This window comes from Myxocyprinus asiaticus, chromosome 25 (genome assembly GCF_019703515.2).
Source record: "Myxocyprinus asiaticus isolate MX2 ecotype Aquarium Trade chromosome 25, UBuf_Myxa_2, whole genome shotgun sequence".
Classification (NCBI taxonomy): Eukaryota; Metazoa; Chordata; class Actinopteri; order Cypriniformes; family Catostomidae; genus Myxocyprinus; species Myxocyprinus asiaticus.
In genome coordinates this window covers 35,431,010-35,452,972 of record NC_059368.1, presented here as the reverse complement: position 1 = coordinate 35,452,972, position 21,963 = coordinate 35,431,010, and the positions used below count along the sequence as shown (strand labels likewise).

General features: G+C 39.7%; 1 pseudogene; it reads left to right on the top strand.

The window, feature by feature from the left end:
• Positions 1-21,963, top strand: part of LOC127416254 (DNA repair protein RAD51 homolog 2-like) — an 89,789-nt pseudogene that overhangs the window by 26,127 nt on the left and 41,699 nt on the right.

Below are 21,963 nucleotides of genomic sequence, written 5' to 3'. Positions count from 1 at the left end.
CCCTGGCGTGGCTCAAGATCCTGCACCCCGTCTGCTCTTCGCCAAGGGCATCCCCCTGCGGTGACTGCACCGGCTCTGCCGCAGCCCGCCCCTTCGGCCTGGCCCCAGCGTGGAGCCCACCACAGGAAGCAGACGCCACCCGTCTCACTACCAGCCGCTAAGAACCCATGAAGGTTGTCAAAGCGCCCCTGAGACGGGTGACCCGTTTTAGGGAAACCCACTGCATTGGAGCTGCTAGTAAGACCATTCCATCCCCCAGTGGAGGGCTGGGTGGAGAATCTCTTGTTGCCTTTTTATTTGATTTCGCCGCATGACCAAGTGGCTGCGATACCCAACAGTTCAGCAAAAGAGCGGTTTCCTCCTTCCCTGGGTCACATACCCAGTGTGCATGGTCGTCATCATGACCACCATCCACGGGTTTTCCTTGCAGGATTGGCGCTCCAGCGACGGTCTCCCTGCCCCTGCGTGCCCAGTTGTGACACACATCCACCCCCGATGTGACAGTCTCCATGGGTTATGAGGATAGGCCTCTTCCTCCCCCGTCCCAGGCTGTTCCGGGGGTGGTCACAAGGAGCCAGGTAAGTGCTTCCATGTCCCTAGACTCAGCACGGCCACGACATGGTGTGGTACCTCGAGCCCCACCTGCCGGTACGTCTGACGACATTGTCCCTTTGGTCCCCCTTCCGTGGAACTTGGATGCATGAATTGTGCTTTCCAATCTGTCGCGATGGCTGGTCCGGACCGTCTGACTCGGCTATGCGATTCAGTTCACCAGGCGTCCGCCCAGGTTCAGCGGGATCCACTTCACTTTGGTGAAGGATGAAAGTGCTGCTACCTTGCGCGTGGAGATTGCTACCCTCCTACGGAAGGGTGCGATAGAACCTGTCCCTCCGGCCGAGATGAAGAAGGGGTTTTACAGCCCCTACTTCATCGTACCGAAAAAAGGCAGTGGGTTGCTGCCAATCTTGGACCTGCGAGTACTGAACCGGGCTTTACACAGACTCCCGTTCAAGATGCTGATGCAAAAACGCATTCTGGCGAGCGTCCAGCATCAAGATTGGTTCGCGGCGGTAGACCCGAAGGATGCATACATTCACGTCTCGATTCTACCTCGACACAGACCCTTCCTGCGGTTTGCATTCGAGGGTCAGGCGTATCAGTACAAGGTCCTCCCTTTCGGCCTGTCCTTGTCCCTTAGCGTCTTCACGAAGGTTGCAGTGGCAGCCCTTGCCCCGTTAATCGACGATTGGCTAATCCTAGCTCACTCTCGGGACATGTTGTGTGCACATAGGGACTTGGTGCTCTTGCACCTCAGCCGATTAGGGCTTTGGGTCAACTGGGAAAAGAGCAAGCTCCTCCCGGTTCAGAGTATCTCTTTCCTCGGCTTGGAGTTGGACTCAGTCTCTTTGACAGTTCGCCTCACGAACGAGCATGCACAGTCGGTGCTGGCCTGTTTGAAGGCCTTCAAGCAGAAAACAGCGGTTTCACTGAAACTCTTTCAGAGGCTCCTGGGGCATATGGCATCCTCAGCGGTGGCCAGCCCACTCGGGTTGATGCATATGAGACTGCTTCAGCACTGGCTTCAGACTTGAGTCCCAAGATGGATATGGCGCCGCGGGACACATCGCGTGGTCATCACGCCGGTCTGTCACGTCTTTTCAGCCCTTGGACCAACCTCTCGTTTCTACGGGCAGGCGTTCCCCTAGAGCAGGTCTCCAGGCATGTCGTGGTCATGACAGATGCCTCCAAAATGGGCTGGGGCACTGTTTGCAATGGGCACGCAGCTGCCGGCTTATGGACGGTTGTTGGCAATTCTGCTCACCCTGAGGAGGTTCCGGCCGTTGATCCAGGGCAAGCACGTGTTAGTTCGGACAGACAACACGGCAATGGTAGCATATGTCAACCGCCAAGGCGGTCTGCGCTCTCGTTGTATGTCACAACTCGCCCGCCATCTCCTCCTCTGGAGTCAGCAGCACTTCAAGTCGCTGCGAGCCACTCACATCCCGCACTGTCCCAGGAGGAGGCAGACCCAGCCCTGTCGTTGCTGTGTCCGGTGGGTACTTTACACATCTATTTGGATCGCACACAGAGCTTTAGGATCTCTGAGCAGCTCTTTGTCTGCTTTGGTGCACAGTGGAAAGGAAGCGCTGTCTCCAAGCAGAGGATCGCCCACTGGCTCATTGACACCAAAGCTATGGCATATCATGCCCAGGACGTGCCGCCCCAGGTAGGGCTACAAGCCCATTCTACCAGGGGCATAGCGGCCTCCTGGGCCCTGGCCAGGGGTGCCTCTCTAACAGACATTTGCAGAGCAGCAGGCTGGGCAACACCCAACACCTTTGCAAGGTTCTACAACCTCCGGGTGGAACCAGTTTTGTCCCAGGTAGTGGCACGCAATACAAGCGGATAAGCCCGGGATAGCTGGCCGGGTGTATCGCTTGCACATAGCACCTTTCACCTCCTCTGAGCTGAAGACGTGCGCCATTAATTCCCAGTAGTGTTCACAAACTATGTTCCCTGGTTGACTTCCTCCGAGCCCTGTGGCAGTCGAGTTTTCAGAGAGACTCACTGCCGGCCCAGTACATGTGGGTAACCTGTAAGGTAACCCCATGCGATGTATATCTTCCGCTAATTCGTTTCCCTGTTGGCAAACTGCATCTTCCTTGGGCAGAGCCCCCTCTGCCACAGTCTCCATGTTTGTAGCAACTCCTCCCCCGTTGGGTAGGATCTACCATGAGACTCTCCACATGGTCGGCAAGACCATGTGACGTATTTTCCACTTAAATACCGCCCCCCCCCGCCCTTTGGGCGAGGTGTGGTCTCCGCAGTGTCCTCCCCTTGGGAGGGACACCCACCGACTAGACCTGGCGTCCCAGTCAGATAATCCCCCTTCTTTTTTAGGGAGTGGAAAAAAAGAAGGGGAAAAGATGGCACGACTGGGTTAGACTGTCTCTATCTTTTGGGTAGTCGACTTGTCCCCAAAGGGCCATTTGACACTCATAACTATGTTGGGGGAGGTTACATGTCGGCCTGGTGCACTGGCTACGAGGCACACAGTGGTCTGCCCATCACACACCGCCAGTTCACGTAACACAGTTCAGCCAGTTGCGGCGTTTTGTAAAGGGACCCCTAGTGTCACTATATCGTCCTGGTTACTTTCGTAACCTCCGTTCCCTGATGGAGGGAACAAGACGTTGTGTCCCTCCTGCCACAATGCTGAACTACCCGCTGAAATGGCCGGACCTTGTCTCGGCTCCTCAGCATAAAACCTGAATGAGTGGTTGCATACCAGCTCCTTTTATACCCGTATGTCCGGGGGAGTGGCATGCAAATACCACTCACCGATTTTCATTGGCCTTTTATCAAAGACCAGAGGTGTTTTGGGCTCCCAAGAGTGACCCCTAGTGTCACTACATCGACACAACGTCTCGTTCCCTCCATCAGGGAACGGAGGTTACGCAAGTAACCAGGACGTTCTTCAAAATAACTCCATAGTAGAAAGAAAGTCATTTGGGTTTAGAATGACATTGGGGGTGCATCAGTGATGACAGAATTTACATTTTTAGGAGAACTATTCCTCTACATGTTTACACACAGTATGTCTTGGTGGAAAGTATTATAAAATATATTTAGTATGTAATTTAAAAACAAAAATAAAAAATAAACCAAAAAAAAAGCCATCTCTCAGAATGTGTGTTTTTCAAGATATTGTTGTTCTTTGTAGCTAAGAGGAACTGATTCAGACAGGGTTTTATAAGCTCTTAGACATCCAGTTATTGTGAAAGCGTGTTTTTCTTTGGCCTTGGGAATGGAAACTCCTTTTTGAAGTATTTGTAGACAAAAGGCCATACCTTTGCAGTTTGTATCTCATTGTGTAGTTGATGTCAACTCTGTACAAGAATAGCATTTGCTGTCAGCTATAACTGGGTGCTTCTTTAGGCTTGTTAATTAGACCAAGCAAATTGACATCAATCATAACAGACCTCAGCCGAATTACTGATCATTTCACTGTGGATCTAACACCACTTTTTACACTAGCCACCTACCATTTGCTTCAGATGCTTGTACAGTATGTTTGTGTTTTGTTTTATGGTCAGATTTGATTCCAGTACTGTAATAGTGTGAGCAGACAGACTCCCCCTGCTATGTGTGACAGAAGCAGCAGTGATTCAGTTCTGTGCTCTTCTGAACATTGATAAGAAGGCTACTTTGTATAGTAAGATAGGGAAAGCAAGACAACGAAGGTTTCCATCCTTTCTCTTTGTTTTATTGCATGCATTTTTATGAGACCCGATTAGAAAGTTTTCTAAATGAAACATTTTTATAAACTCTGTATGACTGCGGAAAGTCAAAGTGGGTTTACAGTCTTAGACCAATAGTAAAAATACTTTTTCACTATTTAATTTTGCGTTTTTATGTTGGTTTGACTACGTTTTTGTCCAAAATCCCTAAACTAAGACCAAAATGATCAATTGTAACTCTTTCTAGAGCTTCGAAGCTACATCCACCAAACTCGGCACAGACCTTACAACTGTTCTAACTTAAGCCCTGTTCACACATGCAGCGACTTCCAGCGACAAAGAGGCAAGATCTCATTCACTTTCAATGAGAGCTGGTGACTTCCAACAACATGAGCGACAGCGACCATTGGTGACTAGGTGTGGGCATGTCCAGCGACTTTAGAAAATTGAGAAAAGTTACAATTTATGCAAATGAGGAGTGACTTTTGGCAGTGAATACCAATAGGAGTGAAGACATTTTAAGTGGAGCTCATGTCATCCGTCTCCCGTGAGATAATGGCGTCGAGGGCAGGCAAGACAGAGGAGAAGTTAAGGTTTCTGTGAGTGATTTCACTATTCTGTATGGTTGTCTGTAACCAAATACATGGATATAATAAAAATTATGCGTGGGAAAGAAATTGTCTGCATTCTGAGTGAGTTTGATTCATACATTGATGGATTATTCATCTTGTTAACAATATGATACAGTGAGCACTGACACAGTTTATAAAAACAACCTCCTCTGAAGAATGTTTATTTTTAGGGACAAGAAAACTGATTCCTTGTCTAATAAGAATGATACATTATTTTTTTCTGGTGATATTTCTCATCTGTGATCATAATTTAAAAAAAAAATATGGCCAGATCTGCAGTCCAACAGTAACCTTAGAGCGACAGCTGTAGGAACGCCCACTAGCGACTTCACAGTACATGGACTAACAACATCAAGTTAAAATAAGCATAAAGTTGCTGCATGTGTGAACAGGGTTTAAGTGTGTTTACCATTTCTAATAGATCAAAATGACAGTTTTTGCACAGCAGACAAATATAAATCTGAAAAATCTCCTAAAGGCTACGTCCAAATACTTTCCAACGTATGTACTGCATACTGCATTCTTTGGTTTTATATCAGAACAGTAACAGAAACACCCAGATTTTGAACCAGACCAGCCCAGAAGACAGGACTCTTTTTATTTTTGTAACAACATTACCTTTCAAACTAAATCATTTTCAGAGAACCTGAGTTCTGATACTCGGGAGGTCGTGAGCCCCAGCACATGTTACAAATCAGTTTATCTGATAATCGTACAGGTGTAGTGGTACACGACACGACTTTACGACCTGACGAATTCCGGAGCAATCGCATTAAATTTCATGCTATTTATCATTATAAGACATAAAGCCAGAGGAGGACATTGCTTTCATTCCTTTTAGCTTGCAATTTAGAATTAAAAAATAAAACTGGCATGACCAGGGGCTGCATTAGCTGAAAACTCATCTGCACATTTAAAAAATAAATAAATAATAAAACATGGATAATTATTACAAATGCTGTCCAACATTTGACAAATTCAGATTTCAAAGGGAGGCTGTGTGAATTTATGACTGCATACATCAATCATAATGTCAGTGTGTTGCTGCCAGTTACTGCATGACAATAAAGTGCACAAAATGTACAAGATTAAAAAGAAAGTGTGGAAAATTCGCGCACCGTTTTTGATGGTTATACTTGGATTTAATCTAAGCGCAAACATGACGTTTAGTGCAGAATTCTGAGTCATTTTAGTGGAGTAGGCTATCTGTATTATTCAGCTTTCATCTGTGTCACTGCTAGCATGTTGATAGCAGACATGCTGAAGAAGTCTTGTCCATGTAAATGCGCTTTAAAGCCGCACGTAGCATAGTGGTTGATTGACAGGTAGAACTTTCATCCTTGGTTTCACGAGACACGCGCTAGTTAAAAAAATCTATCACATATCCACTATCGTGTATATCCAATTATAACAGATGCTATACCCCCTAAATGTAGCCCTAGAACTGAAACAAATGCAAGTATGACGAATAAAAATAAACCCTGATGGAAATTTTACAACGGTGTCAGAGTGATAAAGATTGTTTTCTAGCGCAACCCATATGGAAAATGATTTGTCTGAAGAGCAGAGAACAGCATGGCATTTCTGTAGAATCCTTCCCAGTGATGTGGTTGTGAATAATCTGGGAAAACACAGTTTTAACATGACCATTTTCTCCAAATGTGTAAAAGCTTCATGAACACTCAGTTTTCATTTCATTTTCATTGAGTTGTAACACCATCTCCTGAGTGGTCAACTTCAGGTAGACACCAAATCAGCTTGTTCAAGCGCACACACCTCACGAATTCAAGCCGACAGCGGGCACATTTTTTAAACAGTTTTAAAAATTATCGGGAGGTCGTGAGCTGCCCGTAAACTGCTTAACTCGTAATTCCTCTCACACAATGCGGGCCGTGACCACATGAGAACCAACGATTTCGAAAATCGCACCATGTAGTCTCGCCTTAAGTTACATTTTTTCCAGTAGCAAAACACAGTTGTCAGTCCTGTATTTGAGTGCTTAAATGCAGTTATTTTCTCACATAGTTTAGTTATGAACAAGAGTGACAACTGCATTCTATAACCAAGGTGATTTCTTCAATTTGCAGGACTGGTAGCTAAATGTTGAAAGAGTTTGGTTAGCTTGTGCTGTGTAAATGGATCCACAGTCAACAACTAGTTGTCTCTCACATCATGCAATGCAATAGGCACTCTCTTCTGCACACATACTGCTTGTCTCATGTGTTTGTTGTTTTGTTTTTTTTTCATGTGGGCTTTCGGTAACACAGAGATGGAGATATACAGTAAGATGTGTCATATACCTTATTCACGGTAGCGCCATCCTTGATTTTTAATGGGAATGACAACAAGGTTGTGAGGGATAGACTTACAGTCTCTTCAATGGCACGAATGTATAAAGCTACTAGATCACATCTGATTTTCCACAACTCATGATGTCTGGAGTTCTTTGTAAACTGAATGTTCTTGGACAGATATTTTATCAGTGTTTTGTCTGTGGAACAATCCAAAAACACTTTTAACTGCAGTACAGCCCATTAAAGAGACTGTAAGTCTCGTTGTCTTTTAGATCCAGTCGCTGTGTTCCACCAATTTGGTCTGGGTGTAACCCAAATGCTGCCATCTACTAAAGATAAAAAATAGCCGTTGCTAGTTAGTTATGTTTTGACATATGAACTTGCGCTTCGATTGGACTTTTTAATAAAAAAAAGTTGTCAGTTGTGCTAAGAATTTATATGATCACACTCCTGCGTGCTGTTGTATGAACAGGACAACTCAAGAGACACACCATTTGTGAATACGGTTGTCAATCACAAACACTGACTGTGTGAATGTAGCCCTATTGTTTCCAACTTTTTTAATTTTTTTGAGGATGTTGTTTTTCAGAGTAGGGGCCTTCCAGGCTTCCAGTTCACTGACTTGTCGTGACACCACAGGAAATATTTTGAGGAAGTGAGAGTTGCTGATGTGAAAGTTATCAGTAGTAATGTCAGATTGCTGCATGGAACTTTAATGTAACACAACAAAGAATCATGAGAAAAGAAGCTTAGTCTGTGACCTTAGATGCACAAACTGTTTCTGGTTGCAGGCACACAAAAACATACAGGTGTGTTTGTATACACAGGAGTTCGAGGAAAACCAGGATGAGTGTTGTGTCAATTGTAAAATTGGAAACTTGCTCAGATGTGTGGTCTTAAAGAAGATTTTCCATTGTTCCTTGGTCTTATCTGCCCTGGAGCCAGTCCTTAATCACAATAATGACTCACAGTTTTGAGGATGAGTGAGCTTTGACAATTGGGAAAGGGATGAACTATGATGAAACAACTGTATGAAATCTGTTATCTTTTCTTGTCTGTTGTTTTCTGGAGCTTCAGTATCTAACGAGGAGTAGTATGGGTTTGTGACTGTGGTGCTGGGAAGCACATGGAGTCATAGCGTGAATACTTGCCTCATCGTTCAGTATGAAGTCTCAGAACAAAGACAGGTACTGTAAACACCCTCCTACTGGTCCTTCATGAGAATCCCAAGAATTTTTAAGGAATTGGTGGAAGAGCGAACTATATTTTCATCCAAAACCAACCAAAAAACACCAAAAATGTACAAGTCTTATAAAGCTGTCTGACACAGTGTCAAGCAATAAATCACATCTCTTTAATACTAATCTGAGTTTTCGTCCTGTCACAAGTGCAATTTTTTAGTTTCCATTATTGTTGCATTGGGTATCCCTGCCCACAGTGAAATCTCATTGGTCCAAATTAACACTAGCAATAAAACACAAAATAAACATGAGGCGCTACAACAATTTTATTTTATTTTTTTCACAAATCTCGAGTAAAACGGCAGATTATATTTGTATAAATGCTTGCTTTTTTCCCTGTTCCTCACTCAATGCTATCTTATGACATCTAAACACTTTGCTCATATAGCACATGACTAGTAAGGCAATAGATTTTAAATTTGCATCACATAACCAACAACAATTACAAGCTTGTTCGAGTGTGATCAAATTGCATGGTAGCACAACTGATAGAGCGTTACACTTGCGATGTCAAGGACCAGGGTGCGAATCCTGGAGAGTGTGCAATTCGACACGTGAGCCAAGTGTCATAGATGCACCACAAAATGACGTGGTTGCTTCAGTGTTTTGTCTGATATTTGCTTTTAATTACACTATCGTTTAGGTTTAGGCTAGGGAGGTAGATTTGTTAAAACTCCATAGAGCATTCACCTTAAAAAAACCTTGTCTATTTGGGAGAAGATTTGACTAGCTTTTAGCGCCACATAGTGGACAATTCACCTTGGTACTGCTGCGATACGTGTAAGGAACTACTTAAAATCCTTTTGCAAAAATGTCGCCACAGCGGTGGCGGACTGGCCATCGGGAGAACCGGGACTTTTCCCGGTGTGCCGTGATAAGCTGAAATGGGCCGCCGCTTTATGCAGAATGGGCCACAAAACGGTGCCACGATATGCAGAAAAGGACTGCAACAATCTCCCCCCCACCCGCTCAACAACGTTTGGGCCAGATTTCCCTCCAGCCCCCCTCGACAACGTTTGGGCCAGTTTCTATGTAAAATGCCGGGCCAATTTCACTTCCCAAACTGCCCCTGCGCCACAGTCTCCTTATTTTCCTGAGATCAGGCTCAAGACATCAAATATGTTCTTATTGATATTTTGTGATATATATATATATATATATATATATATATATATATATATATATATATATATAGTAAATTTGTTGTGTTCGTTAGCCCCTGCCACAGTGAAATCTCATTTGCTCCACAAAGCTTTATATTAAAGCTACACTATGTAACTTTTGGCCCTCTAGCGGTTGAAGCATAAAACTGCAAGTTACTTGAAGAGGAACACTTTACGTCAGTTGTGATTCGGCACTGCTCTTGTGGTGGATGAATCTCATGGTTTGAGGACTCAGAGATTACCTGCAGAGTGGAGTTATGACAAGCTGTTTTCATGTTGAGGTTGTTATTCGATTAAACATTTATAACCAATATTACTAACTTTGAGGAAGATAAACAACACTCTTAATCCTATATTAATCTGATTATTAAAGTGTTTTATCCACTACACATTACAGATTAATGTTTGTATTGTACTACACATGCCAGTTTAAGAGGTGAAACTCGTGAAATGGCTGATATGAGTTGAATTGAAGACACTATATTTTAATATTACAATCTACAGCCTCAATGGAGAATACAAGTGAACCGTAATACTAGTCGGTCAATGCACTGCAAACAATAAGACTGTAATATAAAAATGCAAAACGAGGATTTAAAAATGATGAAATACTTTATTGAACATGAAAATAATTCAGAGAAATATGCAATATTATAATTGCAATATACTTTTTTTAAAATCTTTTATTTGGAAGTAAAAGTTACAACAGAATTGGTTACACACTAAACAAAAGAATATACAGTACATTAATGTGCTTTGAAATTGGTACATTTTAAAGAACTTGAGATAGGCATACATTCATGGGGATCTGTTTAATTAAAAAAAATAAAAATAAAATCGCAAGTGTCCATAAACTGATTTAAACTAAACTTACAAACACATCGCGATCGGTACACATTTGATTCATTAAAACATAACAACCCTACCAGAAAACATGCCCACGGATTACAGCAGGTAAACAGTCAAAAATCCACAAGAACAGCTGTTGCGATCGCTTCCTGTTTCTCAGACACTCATGTGAGTCGCGCAACAGCTCGACCTTTCTGAGCTTACGGACATCAACAGTGAAACCTCATTTGTCTAAAATTCCTCTCCATATAGCTTTATATTTAACATCAAATATGAACCGATTGACTGATTTTGTCGCTTCATGCAGCATTTTGCTTTCAGTAAGCACAGAAAAATTAAAGGAGTATTCCAGGTTCAAGACAAGTTAAGCTCAATCGACAGCATTTGTGGCATAATGTTGATTACCACAAAAAAATGTTTTTGACTTGCCAGTGAGGTACTTACAATGGAAGTGAATGGGGCCAATTTTTGGAGGGTTTAAAGACAGAAATTTAAAGCTTATAACTTTTAAAAGCACTTACATTAATTTTTATGTTAAAACTCATGCATTATTTGAGCTGTAAAGTTGTTGTTTAAATTGTAAATTTTATAGTCATTTAAGGGTTTTAGGGTTTATTGACGTTACATCGTCATGGCAATGAAGTTGTAAAATTGGCTATTCACCAAATTCAGCCCCGCCCCTTTTCCGCACTCCGCTCTTCCAAATTTTGTCATCTAACTTCCTGTTTGTATTGAAGCTACTGAGAACAGTCTATCAAAATGGATTACATGTGGGAGCACAAAAAGTATTTTTCACAAAGAGTTGATGGGGTGAGTATACAGCACCCCTTTACTACGTGAAAATATTAGGTGTTTTTTCTGCCACTCTAAATGTTCATTTTTACCCACACCCGTGGAGGTAAATTGGACCTGGCAGATCACATTCAGACAGCTATGACACACTGCACTTTTTCACAATACAAGCGTTTAATTGTTATACGTGTAATTCTCCTTAATTTTTAGGTTTCAAATTGTTAATAATTTGTGTTAAAATGTGTAGTTGATATGACATTTCCAACAGTGACAGCTCATAATATTACACATGCAAGTTCAACATTAAAGAAAATTTCAATTGTACTTTTTAAAATAAATTTGTCACCCTACATTTTTTAGAGGCTTAAATGTGATCAAAATGGTTGTAAACGGTATATAAAATAAAACATACACTTTCACATGTGTATGTGTGTGTATAAATATAGTGTCACTCCTCCCCCATCCTGGTTTAATGCTCAAAAACCTGCTTACCTTAAGTATAACGCCATGGGTGAATGACATGAGAAGATGGTCAGAGGTGTCGTATAGAGATATTTTTAATGACTTTGTTTTGTCTCCTGGAGTTTCATGAGCACAGAGGCACATCAGTACGTCCACAGCGTGACGGTAGTATCTTGTGGATTTATGAATGAAGTACTCTTGTTTTAAAATCTCTCCACTCAGCTACAAGTTGTTATGACATCCCTTGAACACTAAAATACTCATGATAGCTTTTGACAACTCTATAACTTGTAAATCCATTAACATAAATTAAACTGACATCAACACCACAGATATCTATTTAGAACCGCTAGAACGGAAGTTCCGAGACAAAATTTTCAAAATGGCTGCGCGCTAGATTCTCTGGCACGTAAGGTGAATAACAGAAAAGGTTAGTAAACTATTTTATCGCACTAAAATCATGTTAAGACACATATTGTTTATGTCTTGTGGCTGTACTTTTGAAACTGTGAGTATTTTAAGGTTTACGGATTGGCCCCCATTCACTTCCATTGTAAGTGTCTCTGTAACTCAGACTATAACTTGTTTTTTTTAAATAAAAGGAGGGGCAAGTCAAAATTTATTTTTGTGGTAATCAACATTATGCCACAAATGCTGTCGATTAAGCTTAACTTCCATTGAAACCAGAACAGTCCTTTAACATTGAGTCGTATAGTATTAAGATAGGGAAAAAATAGCTTGTTCTAACATCCATCTCCTTCTCTTGGCCTGCCCTACTTGTTTTCATCCTGTAGAATGATGACACACCTCACTGCCCTTACACACTTACAGGCTTTAGCGATTTGTTTTTCTCTTTTCCGACTGAAATCCAACCTAAAGAAAGGCGCACTGATACAGAAGCAGTGGCCCAAAACTACTGGTACGTGAGGTAGGCAATTGTGCAGGGCTCCGATGTGCGGTTCAGTTGCTCTGGCAAGGCTCTTCTCTGCATTCAGTATAAACCTTCACAAAGTCACTCTCCTTTTTAGACATTTATTTGGATGCTGTCCATTAGAAGGAAGACATGCTACCTCCTTATGCAAGAGAGCTGCAGTTGGCTCAAAGTAAAGAGTTTTTTTATTGTAGGATAAGTGATGTAGTGGAACAGACAGGGATGACTTTGGTGGCTGAAAAGCTCTATGTCAAAGCAAGTCAATAAGGAGCAACATTGACAATGCAGCTGGTGGTAGGTCAGTAAAAACTAACTCATTCTTAACCACATGTAACCATATACCTTTTCAAAAAGGGGAAAAAAGTAATTGCCTCCTTTTTATTTGAATAAGTCAAGAAATAAACCTAGAGCAAGCCTTGCCATCAGTGGAAGGTTAACTAAAGATGGAAATTAGTTTAATTTCAAGAGTGCACAAGGTATACCTGGATCTTATTAAGGCAAAGTCACAAAAGCTTAATTTCTGTACTTTCTAAAGGGTCTGAATTATTTTTCTTACGAGCACGTACCTCTCCCCTCGTCATTGTTTCCTCTTTTGAGTTTCATTGAGTAATTTTCACCAAGAAACAAACTCATTTTTGACACACCCCAGTGCAATGATACTTTGTAAGAGACTGATAACAAAAGGAGTGTACATTCACAAGAATCTCTGAGAAGCTCTGACGCAGATTCCTGGCAGACCCTGTTGAGTGTGGTAACTCAGTGCCACTTTTTCACTTCAGTTTTCCGTGATCTGATGCTTTGCAATCATACCCTTTGACGTAGCATATGTGTCACCTTTGTTGCAAAAGACGAAAGGGTTCAGATGTCCTACATAGCAAAATAAATGTAGTATTAGTAGGGCTGTCAACATGTTAACATGTTAATTTAGTACAGTTAATTTTAAATACATTGATAAATCCAAGGGTTAGTTCACCCAAAAATTTAAATTCTCTCATCATTTACTCACCCTCATGCCATCCCAGATTTGTATGAATTTCTTTAATCTGCTGAACATAAATGACGATTTTTTAGAAGAATATCTCAGCTCTGTTGGTCCATACAATGTAAGTGAATGGTGCCAACATTTTGAAGCTCCAAAATACAAACAAGGCCAATATAAAAGTACTCCAGATGACTCTGGTGGTTAATCCATATATTCTGAAGCGATATGATAGGTAGAGTTAGAAACAGATCAATATTTAAGTCCTTTTTCCTTCACTTTCACTTTCTCCTTCTTCTGAGAATTTATGATCAAAAATTACTTAAATATTGATCTGTTTTTCACCCACACCTTTCATATTGTGTCTGAATACATGGATTTAACCACTGGAGTCATATGGATTACTTTTATGCTTCCTTTATGTGGATTTTGGAGCTTCAAAACTTTGGCACCCATTCACTTGCATTGAAATATTCTTCTAAAATCTTCATTTGGGTTCAGCAGATGAAAGAAAGTCATACACATCTGGGATGCCAAGACAGTGAGTAAATCATGACAGAATTTTCATTTTTGGGTGAACTATCCTTTTAATGCATTAAATCATGCCACCTGATCTGTACAGTATGTAAAGCCAGCCCAGCCCCAGCTGGTGCTATAGGCAATGTGCTGCGCCAGATTAGGCTTACTGAAAACAAAATTAAAGGGGTCTTGACACAAGCCTACTCTTATATATATATATATATATATATATATATATACATAATCGTATTATTTTCCCTCTGATCCACTTATAATGTTAGTAAAGTTTTTTTCCACCCTGTCTCTTGCCCTCTGTCTGAAACGCTTGTTTTTTGCCTCAGTGTCTCCTTTAACTTCAATATAAATGCTTGGGTTGCACGATTATGACAAAAATCCTAACTGTCGATTATTGCCCTTGATATTGTAATGGCAATTATTAATGTCTATTAAAAGATTAAATTACTGTGACATCACAAAGCAGGCAACGACGCTTCTGGTTTCTTCAGAACAACAGCTTTCAAAGGTTGATATGAGCTGTGCTGCAGTTTCTTTTCAGCATTTAATAGTGTAATAATGTATGTTGATGTTAATAAAGTTATTATAAAGGTGTATCTATGGTTTATATCGGCCGTTAGATCTTCCATGGTGATCTTGGTCATAAAAGATCATCGTTTTATCATATTTGGCCTCATATCTCTCACGCTTTGGAAATTAAAATCAGCCATTTGCGGTCAGAGTTTGTGCAATTCATGAACATTTAATTATGAACAGAAGCGGGACAAATGGGTCATATTAGAGCAGATGCGTTAACAATGATGGTGATCCGTGAAATATGCCATTCACATCATTTTCTCTATCCAAAACATCCAAAACAAGCTGAGAACTGTTAAGATGATTTACAATACTTTATAGCTGTTTGAAACATCAGTACAACTTAGTAATATGACAAAACAGAATTGTTTTTTATATATTGTACTCAGAAATCAAGCAACGTGACAATGACTAATTACAATGACTGTAGCTGTCACTCACTGCAGGTTTACTGTTTGAGCTCAGCAGTTCAGCATGAGCGCAATGAGTTCTGCACTCTCACGAATGCTCTCAATAAAAACGAAGCTGTCTCAACAGCACAATAAATAAATTTTTTACATTGCGCCTTTGCCATCATTATAACGGGAACGTTTTAGTTTTGTGTCACGTTGCTCGTTTGTAGTGTATTTACCATCTACGTTGCAAGTGAGTGGCGCAACATGCACTAAATCCAAAATAATTCCAATGTGCTTTTTACTTTTGTTCTACAGCTTCTTTTCGAGTGTCAGGTGATTTTTCTTCAGTATTAATTTCCTTGTGCCACCGTGAACAGAAGTTAAACAAAAAGCAAGCATCTGGGCATCAGACTGTTTAAAACTTGCTCATTAGGATCAGTTGTCATTACTGATAGGACGAATTTAAGCACTGATTGGCTATTGCTGTTTCATTGTTCAACACAAAGGTCTGGGATTGTTTAGAATACTCAACCGCTGCAAAAACACATAAATAGAAACCATAAATGCAACAGGAGCAGACTTAAATGGATGGTTCACCCAAAAATGAAAATTCTCTCATTATTTACTCACCCTCATGATATCCCAGGTGTGTGTGACTTTCTTTCTTCAGCAAAACACATTTGAAGAAAAATTGAAAAATATCTTAGCTCAGTAGGTCCTAAAAATGCAAGTGAATGTAGATTTCTCTTTTGATGAGAGAATTTTAATTTTTGAGTGATTTATACCTTTAAATTGAATCCTGTTTTCATCAGTTTTTGTGATTACATAATCCTGGCAGCCGTAATCGTGATTCGTTTTTCGATTAATTTTGCAGCACTAATAAACGCCCACTGTTATGTTTGATTAACATTGTGCAGGCCCTCGAATACAGCCATACATATTTGAAACTCCGTTGGAAGAAAATGAACCAGCTCCACAACAGTAAAAAAACAATTCAGGTTTTACACATAACGCACACCCAAAACATTGGATCTGAACGCATCAAACTATTCACTTACATCACAGCAGCACCAAAAACTATAAATATCAAACAGTCATGATATATAGTATGAAACATTCATGAATGGAATTGTTTACTTAAGTTTTTGTGGTCGGTTCCAATAGTGTTTTTAACTGCCCCATCTTTCTATAATAATTCCTAAGCTTGAATCTTTTTGGGACTGGTTCACAAGCAGTCCAAGCTGATATGAGCCAAAAACACATACTGTATAATACACACAGAAAATAGCCGGACACACATGCAATCCACACTGAAATATGCTGAACATACATTATACAATCCATCTAGTGCATGTTTACATAAGACAATTAAAAAAAAACGCAGATGGGTTTAAAAACATGTCCAGGGCGTTTATACTCAAAACAGCAAGACGCAGAATTGGGGTCTCCTTTTAAGAGATATATCTTGACATTGCATTTTTTAAAAGCGATGCGAGGAACATGTTAATGGTTGTAGCAGTAAGTCTATTGCATGTTTATGTAGAAAAACTTTAAAAAATAGTCCAGAGCACAAGAAGGTGTCCTGTGTAAGTTTCTTTTAGGGATATTAGGCCCATCTTGTTCTCTCTTCTTCACCTATCTTACTAAGTGCCAGTGGGCGGGCCAAGGGTGTGATTATGTAAAAGTAGGCGTTGATATCTTGCTGTAGAGTAAGTCATGTGCTGATGTATTCATCTGTGTGACATCACAAAGTAGGGAGTATCCAAACGAGCTGTTTTTGCAGCTTGGATAAATAAATGCTCTTTTGTATTGGTGAGGAAGTCTTGAGTTCTGAAACTTACAGGGCTCTATTTTGTGAGCGTGCAAAGCACAGCATTACGCACAATGACCGTGCGCAACATCTTATTAAATTTTCGTGAGAGAGCTAATTGTAATCACAATTTTCATGCCAGCGCAAAGTGCAAGTGGGCGTGGGTGGGAGTGTTTGTGCTATTTTGGGTGAATGCGTGCAAACTGTGAGTGTATTGTATGTTAATGAAGTGGCACAAAGCGCAATTTGCTATTTTCCTGAGAAATAGGTTGTTGCGTTAAGATGTTTGAAAACCACGTCTTAACTTGGCGCAAAGTTTAAACTCAGTTGCTGCATTTGCAGTTTAGAGATTCCACCAGCAGGTGGTAATAACGTTAATGTCCAAACTGAAAATATAGTGGAACATCAAATTATGTCCCTGGCAATCAGAGTTTTATATGAGTCTTATATGAAAAAAATAAAATAAAATAAAATAAAAAAAGTATGAGATTTGTGTTAAACTATCTATAAATCATGGTTTCTTTTTCAATTATTATTATTGTTTAAATTTACAATTGTATTCATGGTCTAATTTGTAAGTCTAAATGTATTTTTCCACCTGTTTTTGTAGAGTGATTTTTAAGTCACTGGAAAAAGGGCCGGTGGAAGAAGTTGGAGAGAGTAAAATTTTTTCGTTACTTTGATTATATTTTTGTTTCGTTTGAAGTGTAATTTCAATTTAGAAATAGTTTTGTTTTATTTTTATCGTGTTTCAACAAATTAATTTAATTTATCAAAATCGACCGGTAGAAGAGAAGTGCGTGCCGATACAATACTAGCCATGACTTCTGTGTCAGTAGATGAAAATTATTTATAATACTTACATTCTCTGTAATTTAATGGAGCCTACATCCAAATTCTGAGAAGAATCACATTTTCCATGCACATAAAAGGAGCGTGTCACTACCTATGTTTCCATCAATGCTTTTTTATGCGCATTTTGGCATATCGCATAAAATCTGCTGGATGGAAACACCAAGATGCAAATAAAATCTCCAAAATGTGCATAAAAAAGGTATACGCTCTTATACCTTAAGTTTTTTATTCAATAAGAAGAAATGCGCATAAACTATGATGGAATCACATTTACCAAATAAACTCTAAGGGGCCGTTTACACGACAACGTTTTCAACTAAAAACTGAAAACTTTTCATGCGTTTTGGCTGTTCGTTTACATGACAATGGCGTTTTGGGACCTGAAAACGCAAACTTTAGAAAAAGTGCACGTTTTTGAAAACGATGGCGTTATCGTCTCCGTGTAAACATACAAAAATGCGAATTTGTGAAAACGATGATGTCATGCGCACGCGTATTAAGTGTTATATAAAGAATGATGGATTGATAGGCATCAATTTGAGATGTATAATTATCAGTATGAATACTGGTGTCTGTGCAAATAACAATAATCAACAATTTATTCATTTGGAGTGTTTTATTTGGAGTGTGAACATTGTACAGTAGGCAGAACCTGCCATTTGAAAATCTTGAAATGAATGTATGGATACAGATGGGAAAAATTTATTTATATTTTAATTATTATTTATTTATTTATTTACTTAATTTTATTTGATGTAGCTTTACCCTGCAATTCATTCACCCACCGCTTATGTATATAGCCTATAGACAGAGATGTGATGCCATGTACAGTATTCAATATGCTTAAAATATGAAAACATGAGGCAGTGAAAATGCATGTTAGATCCAGTGTTCACAAGACCTCTCTCTCCGTCAGGAGATATCCATATATCAGAGTTCTGTCTGATATCCAAAACCAGTCAACATCAACAGCTGGTTATGTTAACTTACTCTCCTACCAGCCCAAGAGTCAACAGGGAGAATACAGAAGAAGGCAAGAGACGAAGTGATGGTAAAAATGAGCAGAGTTTATTTAATAATCTTGAGAGTTCAGTCTATAGGCATTCGTGTGAGTACTTCAAAACAACACGCGAGACATTCAAAACTACAATGGCGGACTACAGGACTGTGTTTGTACTGCTCAAGATTTTGAGTTTATTGACGCTTCTCCAGCAAAGTGTAGATTTACTGCATCACTACTACGACCAGCGATCGCCATCTTCATTGTTTGTATTCACCGCTCTGTGGAAGAATACTTATGTGTGCAGGCACGTAGTGTTTCTTTACAAAGTGACATCGCCAACTACTGGCCTGGCATGCAAAATACAGTGTTTTTAGTCGTTTTCGCAGATCCGTGTGAATGGGATTGTTTTGTCAACGTTGTCGTCTGTACGCGAAACTTTTCAAAAACGCAAAGGAAAAACTTTTCCGTGTTTTGTACATCGTTGTTGTGTAATGGTACCCTAAATCTACTGAATTTAACAGAAATACAAGACTTGCATTCATAACTGGACGAACCTGCGGACCAGTCATCACATCAGAATTGTTGCTCTGGTCATTCTGAAATACCGGTGTCCTAAAAATCCAAAGCCTGAATAGAGTTTGCAGAGCAAATAAGTTGAAACAAACTTGCACTTTTTCCCGAAAAGCAGATTTATTGATACTTTTGAAAAATATCTTATAGATCCACAACACAAAGCCATGATGGAGGAACGCACACACACAGTGCTCCCAGAACTGTTTGACGCCCTGTCATCTCCAGTCATGAGACAAGTTATAAAAGTGTTTTTTCTGTGCGTCCTAAACCGCAAGTATTTTATTAATGAAAGAGTCACACAGTCGCTACAATTTCCCCAGAAGTGACGATTTTGTTCTTTTGAACGCAAGGGATGGAAACATGGTTTTATCCGCACATTGTTTTTGTGATATTCAGATTTGTTGCACAAATTAATTTCACAACTTGGATGGAAACAAAGCTACTGTCAAAAATATGCCCGACAATCTTCAAGGACTCATTTTAATGCACAAAAGAACAATTTTCAGTTCTACTAATTCATTGAATACAGTCCATTTACACTACCAACTTTTTATGAATGTGCTGTCTTGGTTTATATCGCTGGTGCTTGAGGGAATTAACTATATAATAATAGCCAGAGAAAACCTCAGAATTAAACTGCACTTAATCCAGCCCATTTGTGCGTTGCGCGTTGCACGTGCAATTTTGCCAAACCTACTTGTGCCTAGACTTAGTGCATGCTTGCACGAATATACCAAAATTCCATGGCCATGCCCACTGACTTAGTGCTTATGACTTATGGGCCCACAGTGTTTTTATAGTACAATGAATTCTTGCATGTCAAAAGATCAAGGGAAATTTTATTCCTCATGTCATGACCCCTTTAAACAAAACAATATATTGACAAGTATTGATGCATGCAATTATTTCCACCTATTGTGTAATTAATTTATTGAATTTTTTTAATTGTTTGACAGTCCTAATTATTAGCTAAGAAACATTGGCCTTGTTTTAATATCCTGGCCTTGCAGTGATAAAATGCCCATATCTAATTCCTTCTCAATGTCTTCTTTTTTTTTTTTTTTTTTTTTTTATAGCAAAGTCACCCGTGGTCCTTTTTGCTTTGCTGAGCTACACCGTTCAGAGGGAGGGCATCTCAACAGTGTGACAGTGTGTTACAGTTGATGAAACTACTTAAAAACAATTGCTGTTAGGTCCACATTATGGTTCCAGTTATTAAAAAAAAAAAAAATGTAAACCAATTCAGAGCAAATGCTCAGTGTAAAGTCTAATGAGATATATTTTTCAGCTATATCGGCCAGCCGTACTTGTGTTTTATCTGAATCTTTTTTCTCATTTTAAATGTATTTCAGTCTTTTTTTTTAGTAACTGAAAGTCACAAACTCAAAACAAATATTTTTTCTCTTAATGTCAGTATTCTGAATCAGAAAAAATGCTAATAACACAAATGAATTCATCTGTGTGTGTGGTTTGTGTTGTTAAACTTTACAGGTTAGAATTTCTCTGCATTTTAACATCCAAGGCCTCTGGCTCCCTTACCAGGACCATTAGAATTTATCTGTGGGCTTCCCAGCTTGCCTAAGGGCAGTTTGTGTGGATTCCCAACACCACAAAACTTAAACAAGAAACAGGATATCAAAGGAAAAACATAGTGGGAATGATTTGGCGGTGGAATTTTAACAGTGCTTGGGAAAGATTTTTTTTTTTTTCTCTCTCTCTTTAAAATACTTGAAATGTACCCCAATATACTTTGGTTTATTTTTTGGGGTTTGAAATCTAAAGGGATATTTGAAATTTAAAATAATTCATTTACTCTCCCATATGTTGTTACAAACCCATATGACTTTGTTTAATCTGTGGAACACAAAAGATGTTAGGCAGAATGATTCATTTTTGGGTGTACTATCCATTTTTTATATGCATAGCCAAACATATAAATTTTTATTCATTGCTTGATTTAATAACACTGAATAACAATAAAAACAGTTCACAGTTCCTGTTTTATACTGTACCACAGCTGATATGAGCTCAAATTAGGAGCTTGTTCTTGTTTTTGTTTGGTTTTATGAGAGGAAGCAAGTACTAAAGTTGCACATTCTGTGCTTTTATTTAGACAGCAATGTTATGAATTTTGTATGGGAAATTATTGTGTTAAAGACTTTCATTGAAATCCTAATATACATCAGCAGTTCTAAGAAAAACCCTGTTTCTGTTTTTTGCTGACAGGACTTCTCTATAAAATGTCTGTGTGGTTGTGCATCTTTGTGTCAGAGAGTGAGAGAAAGTCTTGTTTGCATCCAGTTCAATCCAGCTATTGAATAGTTTTGCTGTGGCCCAGCTCTCTGCATCAGTCGTGTTAATCAGTCTCTCTCAACAAGTGCATCTTTGATGTGCGGCGCTCATGGTCTGCCAGCTTCAAATAAAGACCCTGTATGAGAATAGCCTTCCAAACACTCTTTACACTCCTTCCAGAGCTCTTTACGCCAGGTCTTCAAGTCATCCACATACGCACAGTAATGGTTCCTGCAAATGTTTGATCCCATCAAGAAAATGGCTGCTTAAGGAAATAGTTCACCCAAATAAATACAGTGCTTTCATAAAGTATTCAGACCCCTTAATTTTTTTACACATTT